Genomic DNA, 13,861 nt, shown 5'->3' with positions numbered 1-13,861 from the left:
TGAACAGGTCCTCTATTTCCACAGATGCTTCCTGCTGGAGGTCCTGGCTTCCATTCTTTCACAACAGTCCATGTGACCTAATCTCTGATCATTTGATCAGCTGATGCTCATCCATTCTTGCTTCAAACCCATCTTAGGGTCCACTAGGCTCTCTTTATTATCCTTGCTACTTTCACTATAGGCGACCTAAGACATCAGTGACTGACCATACACTTTTCAGAAAGAAGGTTGGGTCCCATCCCCAGCTCATATTCAAAATCCCTCCAGTTAAAAACTCTTCAGTAGCAGAAACATGCCTACCTGAGACCTCAGAGGACCAGATACTAGGCTAGATGGACCAATTATCTGTTTCAATTTAAGGCAGCTTCTTTTGTCCCTCTTATACTTTTCCTCCTTCCATAGCCATACATGCTTCTGTGTAGCATCACACTTACTGAGCCCAACAATCAAGCTGCTTCACACTGTGTATGCACATCTCTTGATGTCCCATAGCTGAATGTGTGAACTGGCTCCACTGAGAGAATTGTCTTTATTTATATCTATACCACCCTTCCAATAGCAGTCACTCAAAGTAGCTTACAAAAAGAATAATTTAAAAACAGAAGGAGTACATGAAGCAACATGAAACTTCCAGGGCTAGATCTACACATGGAACAGAATCAGGTGACAGAGGCTTGAGATGGTAGAACAAACTGTCCCACTCTGTACCATGCATGGAGGGAGCAATTGCATTTTTACTGCTCCCCTACATAAAATGGACCAAAAAATCCTCCCCAGAAGTCAAAGTTTAGCATCTCAAGAGTGAAGGCCATAGGTCACTCTCCTCCCTGCTATACAGGAAGGCTGTTTGTTTAACAAAAGGGAGACTTGAAAGAATATGACCACACACCTGTAGTCTGAAGTGGTGCAGACCATTCTACCAATGTTAAGTCTCTACTACCTGATTCTGCCCCATGTATAGAAGCCAGCTTACTTTCATGTTCTGCAATGGCTTATTCACACATAGAAGCCACCATTTGATGCTGCAGTCCATGAATGAATGGATTGAATGAAGGAATGCAGTGATGAATGTCCATGTATGACTGTTGTGTAGCATCTCTCACATCTGTATCTGAAATGGAACTGACATTCCCTGAAAAGTGCTATGGTCCTGGTGATGTAGGAAGTTTATAAGGCCATCCCTGTTTCTTGACAATAATATACTGATATACTGCTTTATAGCAATTAAAGTACTTGTCATAACTGAGAAAATTTACACAAACTAGAGAGTTCATAGCAGTGGCTCTTGAAACGCCCCCCCCCCCCAGGGCTTCTATGATTCAGAGCTCAGGCTCTTAGCTTTCTGGGTGATTTCAGTGATCAGAGGGAGAATAAATTTTGCACTTATTTTACAGGCAATCCAATCAAATTCCAAAGCATTACAGTCCCATACAAAGCATTATTGCAATGCCATTCTCAGTGACTAACATAATACAAAAATAATATTTGTTGATCAACTCACTTAATCATGAATGCCAACAGAGTATGCTTCATGATGGCTCACATACAAAACCACAATGGAATACAGAGATCCAGGCAAGGCATGGCTCTGAAGGTGCTGCTGTAGAGGAGGAAGCTGCCATCCAAAGAAGAAATTTGTGTATATAGAATAGGTACCTGTGGCTTTGGCGATAATTCCATGTCCTATTTGCTCAAAATGCAAGCTTCACATGCATCCTCACAAGGCAGCATGCAAGCACCTGTCCTTAGACAATAAATGTCCTTGGCTTCCAATTGGCTTGTCCTTTAAGCCTGAGGTGGTCTGGGCTCAGGGTGCCCAAATGACCACCTGCTCCCATGCAAACCTGCCCACCTTTACAACTATTCACTGTGTTCTAACTTTAGATTCTTACAGAGCTAAAAAATATTAGACAAATATATACAAAATATAAGGCATTTGGTTCCTTTAAAAATATATAGCTGCTGTTGGGGGTTGGGTCTTAGTCCTCTTTTGGCTCAGCCTTACCAATATATCCTCCAGCTTTGCTTTTATCTCACTCTTAAGTGGTTGCCATAAATGATTGCCAGCAGAAATGCTGAGTCATGAGACTGAGGTTTGGAAAATTCTTTATTTATATTAAATAAATGTGCCTAACAATTTCAGGCTTCCTCTTGAGCTATTCCTTGCAGGCTTCCTCATTTTGTTTGTCACACATTCTAATGTGGTATGTTGCACATTTAGGTCTTGGCATATTGTGAGCTACATCTGCAGCTGGATTTGAGGGTGTTTTTGCTTCATAGCAGCTGAAAAACAAATTAATGTGCTGTATTTTGGCACTGGCACCTATTTAATCTTTCCTCACAGTGCAATATCCTTTTTTATCAGAGGAAATCCTGAATGCCATGTTTTATCAAGACTTCTAGTGCCATGTGTGACCAGATTACACTGCATAAAAGCATCAGACTAAGCTATACAGCATAGCTTGGGTATCAGTAGCAACAAGTGACTGGGGAAATGTAGAGAGCTATTTGGTTTATCATCAACTGAACTAATGACCAGTCCCTAATCTTTTTAGTGTTGTAAACAGAAGTTGACCTAAAACAAAAGTTGAAGTAACTCCAGATTTTATTAGTTACTTACTTGAATTGGAGCCAAATTCCACATTGTACGGCTCTTGATGGAATGTACCAATTCAAAATGCAACTGGGGTAACTACACCTCTGGATGCCCCCCCCACACACACACACATTACTAAACATGTTAAGCAAAAAGGTTTTAGCCTGGCTTCTCCCCATGGCAAATCACATGGAACCTTTTTTTTTAAAAAATGTGGAAATATCACAGGTTGCTTGAAGGGGTCAACAACGAGATTTCTCTCAATTTTCTGTGTTCCCCCACCCACCCAACCACATTTACAAAAAGCCCAGCAATATAAGAGTGCCATTTCCCCACAAAGATAGACAAAATATGGTGGCCTACGGTAGAACCCACAAAGAGTTTCCCCCCTGCAACAATCTTCTCTCCCCCCCCCCATTGGGCAAGGTTCCCTTCTGGGCATGCTCTAACCATTCCCCATCTGCTGGCTTGGCTCTCCTTGTTAAAATATTGAGATTTTATTCAGTTTGGCTAACCAGCTCAATCTAGGGTGCTTTGAGAATTCAATTTGGTTGAATGGTGGGATAAAGAATTAATTAATTGAAATAACTCTTTGTGCCAGAATGTAGGAGCACATCAGGAGTGCAGACTCCATGGGACTGAACCCCTTTGAGCTCCGCCAATATTTGTTAGTGGGGGGCGAGCCCCCTCAATGTTCATCTGGCCGTGTCGCCCGGATGTGATGCTGTCATGTGCGGCATCCTGGCTTCGTGCAGTTGCGTGAGCCATGCGTATGGAGGCTCCTCCTTCTTCTGCCACATAGGGGAAGCAGCCCCTGACCTGTGGTGGTGGCAGAAGGTGGAGGAGTGGAAGAGCCACTGGTCATGGAAGCTGAGCGTCAGCCCCCACAATATCTTTGCAGAGTCAACGAGCCTGAAACATATTATAATATTTTTAATATATAAAAATTCAGATTCATTGGATTCAGGTTACTATGTGATTTAATACTGCATAGGATATATAAATTCCACCCCCAGTTAATAGTTTATGGAATTATAGACTATGTACATTTAGTTTCAAAATAACAAAGAGATGTTCTCTGCTGATATGGGGATGGAGGATCTAATGTTAAGGTTCTACTACAACACTAGAGAGGCATTTAAATCTTACTTACAGCACAAAGGAAGGGGAAGAGATGCTGATTCTGTGCTCAGGATGACTTAAATGCCTTCTTAGGGCCAGTTTTCTCATATTTATACCTTACACAGTTATGTACATTATAATCACGAGGGGTGTGTCTCCATGCCAGGAAGCTACAGCTAAGTTGCTACTCCCTGGATCATGTCCCTGAGATTATTTGAAAATGCACCATTTCAATTCATGTTTTATGTCTTCCCCATTGGGAATATTGGTTTACATTTGGCTGAATTCAAATTATCCCCAACAAGCCTAAATGACCTGTTCAGGGAATACTGCATAAAGTGGAATATAGTTCTTATAGCTGCTGGAATGGCAATCATAAACAGCAGCACAACAAAAACGTAAATAACACCAAGAAAAGAGGTACTTAGAAATAAAGGGGATGAAACGTTTTGTTTTATTTTTCCTTGCCACCAACTCAACCATCTTAAGGAAGATGCACAGAAATCCCTTCCACCCTTGAAAATGTTGACTTGCATAACAATTCCTGCAAATTCACCTCAGTCTGTGATAACTCCCTGGCACCCTTGGCAAGGAACTGTATCGACACCTCCTGCCCCTCAAATCACTTTAGTCCAATAGCTACATTAGAAATGTACATTTCTACATTTTATGCAACCAAAGCACTCAAAGCATCTGAAGTGAAGGCGAGGTGAGGAGGAAGGGTGAAAAAATTCACACGCTTTTGTGCCATGGTGCAAGAAGTAGGGGAAGCTCCTCTCATGTCTGATCTCACTGCAACACTGGTGGCGCACTGCCACACACATATATCTCTCCATAGTCTCCAGCAGTCAAACTTCATACCGCCTTGCCATTTTCCCTACTGCTCAGCTCCCAGTTCTAAACGCACAACCTTACACACATAACTAGAGGCTGATTTCTGGGTTGATTTTTGCACCCGCGCCCTCAGTGGGCACCGGTTTCACCAACCCCCAGGTATGCCTCTGGATCACTCTAACCCCCCAATGCATGGAGAGGAAACATGCTTTACATGCAGAAAGGCCCAGGTTCAGTTCTTGTCATCTCCAGTTCAAGGGATCTGTCAGGCAGCAGGGCTGAGAAAGGTCTCTATCCTGACACACCAGAGGCTGCTGGCATTTGAAGCAGGATCTGTACGTCTGCTTATATTGTCACTGAGTTTTGGTGCATTAGTATACACAATGGGCTCTTGCAGGATTACTGAGGTGCTACTTCTATCTGTCAGAAAGTGTCAATCACCGTGGGCAAAGAATGAGTACAAGGCATGGACTGAAGGAAGCTAGCCACACACATATTCCATTAACAGAAGGGGCAGTCAAGGTCAATTAGTTAACAGAGTAAAGAGAAAACCTACTCTTCAATGGCATGTGTGTGTGTGTGTGTGTGTGTGTGTGTGTGTGTATATATATATATATATATATATATATATATATATATATATATAGACAGAGTGGCTGATATATTTTGTGGTGGCACTGTGACACATCTGAAATAGGATCTCACTACTGGATGGTTTATTTAATTAAGAATTCCTAAGTAAATATTTCTGAGCATACATAAGTGGCCGAGCATTGGCAGAAGCTTCTCTGGCTCTAGATTTCATCTGCATATGTTTTTGTGCTTTCAATTTTGTTTTCCACTTCAGGCTTCAAGAAATCATTGTTGGCGCATGCAATGATGAAATGGAAATCCAATAAGCTTGCTCCATATTGCACTGTGGTGGGCGATCCTACTTGTGGCTCTGACTCTGAGCCGAATCTCCAGGCTCATGTATCTTCTGCAGTGAACATCATTTCTGAGATTCATTAGAAGAAGAATTTTTTTTCTTGAGGGTATTTACATGAGATGTAAACTAAAACATATTCACTTCAGAAGCAATGAAAACGTAAGGCCCATTCACACAACCAGCTCAGCTGGTGAATGCCACAGTTTTTAAACAGCCTCAGCAAACTTCCAGTAAATGCCAGTGTTGGCCCACCCATAATGCAATGGGAAGTGACCACCTCAGGTGGCAGGATCCACAGGGGCAGCAAATCCGACCTCCGAAGAATGCACCACCTGCTGCTGCTACCTTTTCGGCAGCGAGAGCACTCCTTGGAGACCAATGCACTCCTTGGAGACCAGATCTGCCACTGCCACAGCAGCAGCCCCCCCCAATCCCGCCTCTAAAGCAGCCTCTCAGCAAATAAGAGGCACTGCTAGTCTCCTCCCACCCCTGGGGGGTGCCCTCTGGGGTCTCCTGGATTCTGCACCCACTTGGCATGATTTAGAGCACTTTGATTGCCTTTTCAATTGTCAGATAAAGTTGATTTGATTCCACCACCAGTCATCCTTGTTCCCAGTGTAGATTTTCCTCCTCCCTTGTTCCTGATGGAAATCATCACTCACCCCTTCTTCTCTGGACAGGGAAGAACCATTTTGTAGTTCGCCTCAGGTGCCAATATGACTTGGGCCAGTTGTAGTTAATGCAATCCAATACAAACCCATAGCTGTCAACTTTCAGATTTGAAAATAAGGGATGAGTCTACGGGGACAGTCTACAGGATATCTAACAATCTGGGATAGCAGCGGGAAGCAGTGGGAAATGGCGCTGGAATAAGGGAATTTCCCACAAAAAAAGGGAAGGTTGACAGCTATGCACAAACCCTGGTTTGCATAACTTTTGAGTGCTTTGAGTGGCATTTACATGACTGCCTCATCCTGTAACTCGCAAGTTAAAGATCAGCTTGGATGGGATGCTGCAGACAACACTGCGCCCAGGGCCAGATTTAGGTTTGATGAGGCCCTAAGCTACTGAAGGTAATGGGGCCCTTTATATGTCCAGCTGTCCTTTGTCAACAACAAATTTTTGCTTTTTTTGTGTTGAATATATGCTATGTGGTAATTGATGGACTTAATAGGTATCTAAAGCTATTTGCACATAACAAAATATGTATTTTATCAAAGTAATTGTTGAACTGAAATACAATTAAGAAGTATATTAATAGCAACCAATCCATGCAGAATGTAGGCACCCTATATTTAGAAATGAGCAAACCAGTGATATTTTAAGGAGCAGCCTAGCAGGCGGGGCCCATGACTTACATCATAGGAGCCTTTGTTGTTTGTTATTTAGTCATTTAGTCGTGTCCGACTCTTCGTGACCGCATGGACCAGAGCACGCCAGGCACTCCTGTCTTCCACTGCCTCCCGCAGCTTGGTCAAACTCATGGTCGTACCTTCGAGAACACCGTCCAACCATCTCGTCCTCTGCTGTCCCCTTCTCCTTGTGACCTCAATCTTCCCCAACATCAGGGTCTTTTCAAAGGAGTCCTCTCTTCTCATGAGGTGGCCAAAGTATTGGAGCCTCAGCTTCACGATTTGTCCTTCCAGGGCTGATTTCCTTAAGAATGGATAGGTTTGATCTTCTTTCAGTCCATGGGACTCTCAAGAGTCTCCTCCAGCACCATAATTCAAAAGCATTAATTCTTCGGCAATCAGCCTTCTTTATGGTCCAGCTCTCACTTCCATACATCACTATTGGGAAAACCATAGCCTTAACTATACGGACCTTTGTTGGCAAGGTGATATCTCTGCTTTTTAAGATGCTATCTATGTTTGTCATTGCTTTTCTCCCAAGAAGCAGGAGTCTTTTAATTTCATGGCTGCTGTCAGCATCTGCAGTGATCATGGAGCGCAAGAAAGTAAAATCTCTCACTGCCTCCATTTCTTCCCCTTCTATTTGCCAGGAGGTGATGGGACCAGTTGCTATGATCTTTGTTTTTTTGATGTTGAGCTTAAGACATATTTTGCGCTCTCCTCTTTCACCCTCATTAAAAGGTTCTTTAATTCCTCCTCACTTTCTTCCATCAAGGTTGTGTCATCTGCATATCTGAGGTTGTTGATATTTCTTCCGGCAATCTTAATTCCGGTTTGGGATTCATCCAGCCCAGCCTTTCGCATGATGAATTCTGCATATAAGTTAAATAAGCAGGGAGACAATATACAGCCTTGCCGTACTCCTTTCCCAATTTTGAACCAATCAGTTGTTCCATATCCAGTTCTAACTGTAGCTTCTTGTCCCACATAGAGATTTCTCAGGAGACAGATGAGGTGATCAGGCACTCCCATTTCTTTAAGAACTTGCCATAGTTTGCTGTGGTTGACCCAGTCAAAGGCTTTTGCATAGTCAATGAAGCAGAAGTAGATGTCTTTCTGGAACTCTCTAGCTTTCTCCATAATCCAGTGCATGTTTGCAATTTGGTCTCTGGTTCCTCTGCCCCTTCGAAATTCAGCTTGCACTTCTGGGAGTTCTCGGTCCACATACTGCTTAAGCCTGCCTTTTAGAATTTAAAGCATAACCTTGCTGGCGTGTGAAATGGTTTTCAAAGCTATGGTTTTCCCAGTAGTGATGTATGGAAGTGAGAGCTGGACCATAAAGAAGGCTGATCGCCAAAGAATGGATGCTTTTGAATTCTGGTCTGGAGAAGACTCTTGAGAGTCCCATGGACTGAAAGAAGATCAAACCTCTCCATTCTGAAGGAAATCAGCCCTGAGTGCTCACTGGAAGGACAGATCTTGAAACTTAGGCTCCAATACTTTGACCACCTCATGAGAAGAGAAGACTCCCTGGAAAAGACCCTGATTTTGGGAAAGATGGAGGGCACAAGGAGAAGGGGACGACAGAGGATGAGATGGTTGGACAGTGTTCTCGAAGCTACCAGCATGAGTTTGACCAAACTGCGGGAGGCAGTGGAAGACAGAAGTGCCTGGCGTGCTCTGGTCCATGGGGTCACGAAGAGTCGGACACGACTAAATGACAACAACATATGCAATGTAACATTTTCTCTACCTGTTTTCCCTATTTAAATTTACAACGCGTTTAATTGAAATGCAGTGGTACCTTGTGTTACAAGCGCTTCAGATTATAAACTCCACTAACCTGGAAGAGTTACCTTGAGTTGAGAATTTTGCCCCAGGATGAGAATGGAAATTGTGTGCTGGTGGCGCAGCGGCAGCAAGAGGCCCCATTAGCGAAATCACACCTCTAGTTAAGAACGGACCTCCGGAACGAATTAAGTTCTAAACTAGAGGTACCACTGTGCTTCTTTGATGTGTCTAGATCCAGCCACAGAGATGGGAGACAATTTGGTTCAGTTCACATCTTAATGTGAATCTGCCTAATTTGTACTTCTGAGAACAATATGCAACTCAAAACCTAACTCTCCTTTGAAATGTGCACTTGTCTGAATCTTGGGGGGGGGGATGCAAAAATGCATATGGAGGAAAGGCTGCATAAAAAGGCATATATTTGTGAAAAGAGCATACATAACATACAAACAGAGCATACATTGCATACAAACAGAGGTATATTAGGAGAATTACACTTTAAAATGCTTATGAATTTTCATGGGCCTAATATATATCTCAGACCGATGCAGAAATGTGGAGAACTTTATTTAAGACTAGAAAAAATGAAGAAAATTGGGAAACTGGGACTGTCAGATTTGCCCACCCCTAATTAGCACATACAATAAAGTCATACCCTTCAACATTTCTCGAATGAAAATAGGGACATCCTATTCCATAATAATTTTATTATTTATACCCTGCCCATCTGACTGGGTTGCCCCAGCCACTCTGGGCAGCTTCCAACATATGTAAAAGCATAATAAAACATTAACCATTAAAAAAATTCCCTATACATGGCTGTCTTCAGATGTCTTCTAAAGGTTGCATAGTTACTTATCAACTTGACTTGGGGGGGCGGGTTGCATAACTCCATAGCCTCCAACATTTCTCCGATGAAAATAGGGACATCCTAAGGAAAAGCGGGACATTCCAGGATCGAATGAGAAACCAGGATGGCTTCTGTAAATCTGTGACTGTCCCTGCAAAATAGGGACATTGGAGGGTCTTCAAAGTCTCTAAATTGGCTGGACTGGATATAAGTACTAGACAGCCTAGCCTTTGCCTCATTTAATAGAGCAGAAGCTTCTGCCCACAGTATTTAGGCAGTTAAAATAATTTAAATTGTAAAATGAAATGAAAAATCTGGTGCCTTGTTGGGCCCAGGGACAGGCCCCTCTGGCTCAGGGGATAGCAGGAGTCCAAAGCTAAGGGGCAGACGTTTTGAGGCAGTTTTTCTCCACAGCCCAATGAGCACCTGAGAAAGTATTCTGCAGAAAACTTAATTCAGTATACTCTTAATTAGATGATCTTGCTCAACACTGCTCATCTGGAGCCTTGCTGCTGAATCTGCAAGGCCTGACCCTGCCATCTAGCATGGGGGTTTTGTCAACAGGTTCACCCACCTGATGCTAGTTTGCAAGACTTGAAGCCATGAATACGTTCTCTTGGGGAAGGGAGTCATAGGCCTTTGTCCCTGTGTGCTCCCAAAGGAATCCTTCCAGTATGAAACTGACCTTGCAGTTGGTTTCAGAATGTGTTCACCCACAAAAATCTCCAGAAGTCAACATTGCACGTTACACATTGCAGAATGCTGTTCATAGCTTTGAAGGGGCATAGTTTTTAAAGCAATTTTGGAATTGGGGAATGTGCAATTTGTCCCACAAGAATGGGGCTGTGGTACATAGGGTCTATTATGCTGGCCCATGGAATTTGCTGTCTAGTGTGACTTATATTCGCGGCAAAGCTGTAGTAGCAGGCCTATGCAGTGACACAACGCAATGGGAAAGGGTGGGAAATTCTTAATTCATGCGAGCTATCCACTAAGAGATGGTTCTTAGCATCCATTTTAAAAACTCATTATTTTAATCACTTGAAAATAATCTCACTTGAAATAATCTGGGGTTTTTTTCCCTATTATCGGTCCAGAAGACGATGTAGTACACAAGCAGGGATGCCAACAGGATTTCCTGGGCCTGGCATTGCCTCCAGCAATCTATGGACAATAACTTCTGCTTATATTAACTTGACTTAGTCCACCTCACAGGGTTGTTGGAAAGATAAAGGGGGGGAGCAGGGATAACCTTGAGCTCCTGGGTATAAAAACAAGATACAAATTTATAATGTCACCCACTGATCATGCAAAGAAAGCCAGAAAAGTCACTCACTGCTTTAACTCCAGTGTTTCCTAGTCCTGATAATTACAGCAAAACACCAAAACCAAAAAATAAAAGAAATGCCACCCATTATAACTAGCATCAATTAAATATACTTGTTTTGACAGTGGAACACACTCCCTTGGGCGGCTGTGGACTCTCCTTCATTGGAGGTCCTTAAGCAGAGGTTGGGTGGCCATCTGTCAGGGATGCTTGAGTTGGATTCCTGCATTGCAGAGAGTTGGACTAGATGACCCTCGGGGTCCCTTCCAACTCTACAATTCTATTATTCTATGATATAATTGTAGAGCTTCCCAGCATTGGTGCCTGTACCACCAACCCTCAACCTAGCTGTTCCGAAAATTAAAAGGTGGGGGAAGGGGAAGCAATGTACACAGCCTTGTCTTCCTTGGAGGAAGTTCAATATACAAATAATAAGCAACGAATGTGTGCAGTTTCTCAACTCTCAGCAATGCAACACACACACACAAACACACAAACATTTTGCTGACCTTGATAAACACACACAAAAAATCATTATATAGACAAAAAAGGCCAAAGGAATGTTAACTTACTTCAGCTGTAAGGTGTTTATTTATTTTATGTCTGTATTTGTTGATTCGTGGCTGTATATTAATAATAGCCCAGTGGTGGCAAAGCAGACCAGTAGTGGTTATAAGGAGGATATGGGAAATCCAGGGTGGAGGGTGTCACAAATTTTTCTCAGTAGGAAATAAACCTCATCTATTTTAAGTACGGTAACTTCTAAGTAGAACATACCAGAGCCAGCCAATTGTGTTTTATTCTGCAAGGCACCACGTGTGGAGAACGAATGAAATAATGTGGGAACAAGGGAAGTGCTCAAATAAAAGTACCTCAATTTCATCATCTGTCCAGCATCAAGTTAGCAGCAACAAGAAGCTTCTGCTTTCTTTTCTGCTGCTCCCAGGTAGGAATCATCAGCATTCTTTCCTCTAATTGCTTAGCAACAGCAATTAAGTGTCCTTAGCAATGGTGTTGCTTGTCAATTGCCAAAGCCTTAGAGTGTCTCCACACTTTGTTTTATAACTTTCATTAAAAATGTCTGACTTCCTTTTCTTTTTTAAAGACATGAAAGCTAAGAGTCTGGGGGCCCTGTTGACTTGTGGCCTGGTACAGGTGTACCCCTTGTTCCCTTCCCCATTGACAGCCCTGACCACAAGGGAAAGAGCAAGAAGATATAAGGGAAAATACAAATGACCAGGGCATTACATTAGAAATAAACACTCCAAAGAGATTTTAAAATAAAGTAGAACTGTTGGTGTATCTGAAGAAGTGTGCATGCACACGAAAGCTCATACCAACAACAAACTTAGTTGGTCTCTAAGGTGCTACTGGAAGGATTTTTTTTATTTTGTTTTGACTACGGCAGACCAATGCAGCTACCTACCTGTAGGTAGAACCACAGGTAATGTGAAGAAAACATGGGATTCTCCAGCCTGCATTTGCCTTTTTCTGCAAATGACTGCTTTGTTCCCAGGAGAGAATCAAAAGGTGAAAGGGGAGTGATTCTTAATTATTCCCCCACTTCATTGTTCTCCACACTCCATTCTGATTCAAACGGTGGAAGAGAACTTGGCGGTAGATGAGGGGGTAGGAAAGTCAGCCTAGCCGTGGTAGGAGAAGAGTTGTGCACTCTGCCTTGTTTGCTGATTCTCCCCTGATAATCCTTTCCCTGCATCGTCTTTTACCACCAAAACACACATATACCAAGGCAGTGTTTAGTTCTACCCTAAATGTCTATTTCTGTCCCTCAGGACTTTAGAAAGCAATTTTATGTTCCTGGCAAGTACAAGAGAGGGTACTTTTTTAATATAAAAAAATGCACCAATGTTTTGATTAAAATTGTGAATGGATATCAGAGACCTAGGAGAGGGGAAATCCCTTCAATTGCCAGATAAAGCTCACAGGGACCCAGCTGGCCATCCCTGGTTTACATATTAGAGAGGGTGTGATCATAGAACAAATCCTTTCATCACTTTGCTTGGGAAAACAAATACAAATCAGAAAACTGTGGTTGTTGAGAACAGAATCCTTGGCCCCTAGGAGGCTTCCCCACCCAAGCCTGGCAGAAATGCAAAGATGCAGTGAATGGTTGGTGGACTCCCTGAGGCTCTGCCACCTGCTTACAATCCATGCTAGGGCATCCCAGTGTCTTCATGTTAAGCCCAATAGTCCTCTGCAGCAAGGCCCATTCCACATCCTGTTTTTCCCCTCTTCCGGCACCTAGAATGAACCTCTGCATAAATGGGTGGCAGCAGTGTGTTATTTAAAGCAACTTTCCACCAGAATCTTGGGGAGAAGCATCTAAGGAAGAAAGCTAAGCTACAATCCTTTCCTTCCTCGTCTATGTGTAGTTGTGCTTTTGTTTTCATTGCAGTTTTAATACAAAGGAGCAGTCAATGCAGTGATTCCACAGTCTGAAGTGGTACTGATTTAGTATTGTTACAAAAGTTGGGTGCCTCCCCCTCTCTCTGCCAAGCAGTGGCAGGAGCCCATGGGGTCTGTGGTCTCCTTTGGAGAATTGAGACGCAGTGGAGACTGCCGTAGCTTTAAGAAATATAGTTTATTCACCTGCATGGAGGGAGTCCAGATCTTACAGCATGGCCATTTCAAGAGGGGCTTGTACTTCACAGCAGTGCAGCCCTGGAGTCCAAGGATCTCTCCAAGTCAGCCAGCCTTCCCAACGATGGATCCCAGCCTTTCTTCCTGCTTCTTCTTGCCAGCAACTCCCTTTTTCTGTCACTTCAAACACACACTTGGTAACATCTGACTCCCCAGGCTAAAGCATTCTTCTTCGATGGCCCATCAACGCGTTCACTGATCGGTGAGCTCCTGTTGCTCGGTCCCAGCTCTTGCCAACCTAGCAGTTCAAAAGCACGTCAAAGTGCAAGTAGATAAATAGGTACCACTCCGATGGGAAGCTAAACGGCGTTTCCGTGCGCTGCTCTGGTTCACCAGAAGCGGCTTAGTCATGCTGGCCACATGACCCAGAAGCTGTACGCTGGCTCCCTCAGCCAATGAA

This window comes from Podarcis erhardii (genome assembly GCF_964252035.2).
Source record: "Podarcis erhardii genome assembly, chromosome: 5".
NCBI lineage: Eukaryota > Metazoa > Chordata > Lepidosauria > Squamata > Lacertidae > Podarcis > Podarcis erhardii.
This window is presented reverse-complemented; position numbering follows the sequence as displayed.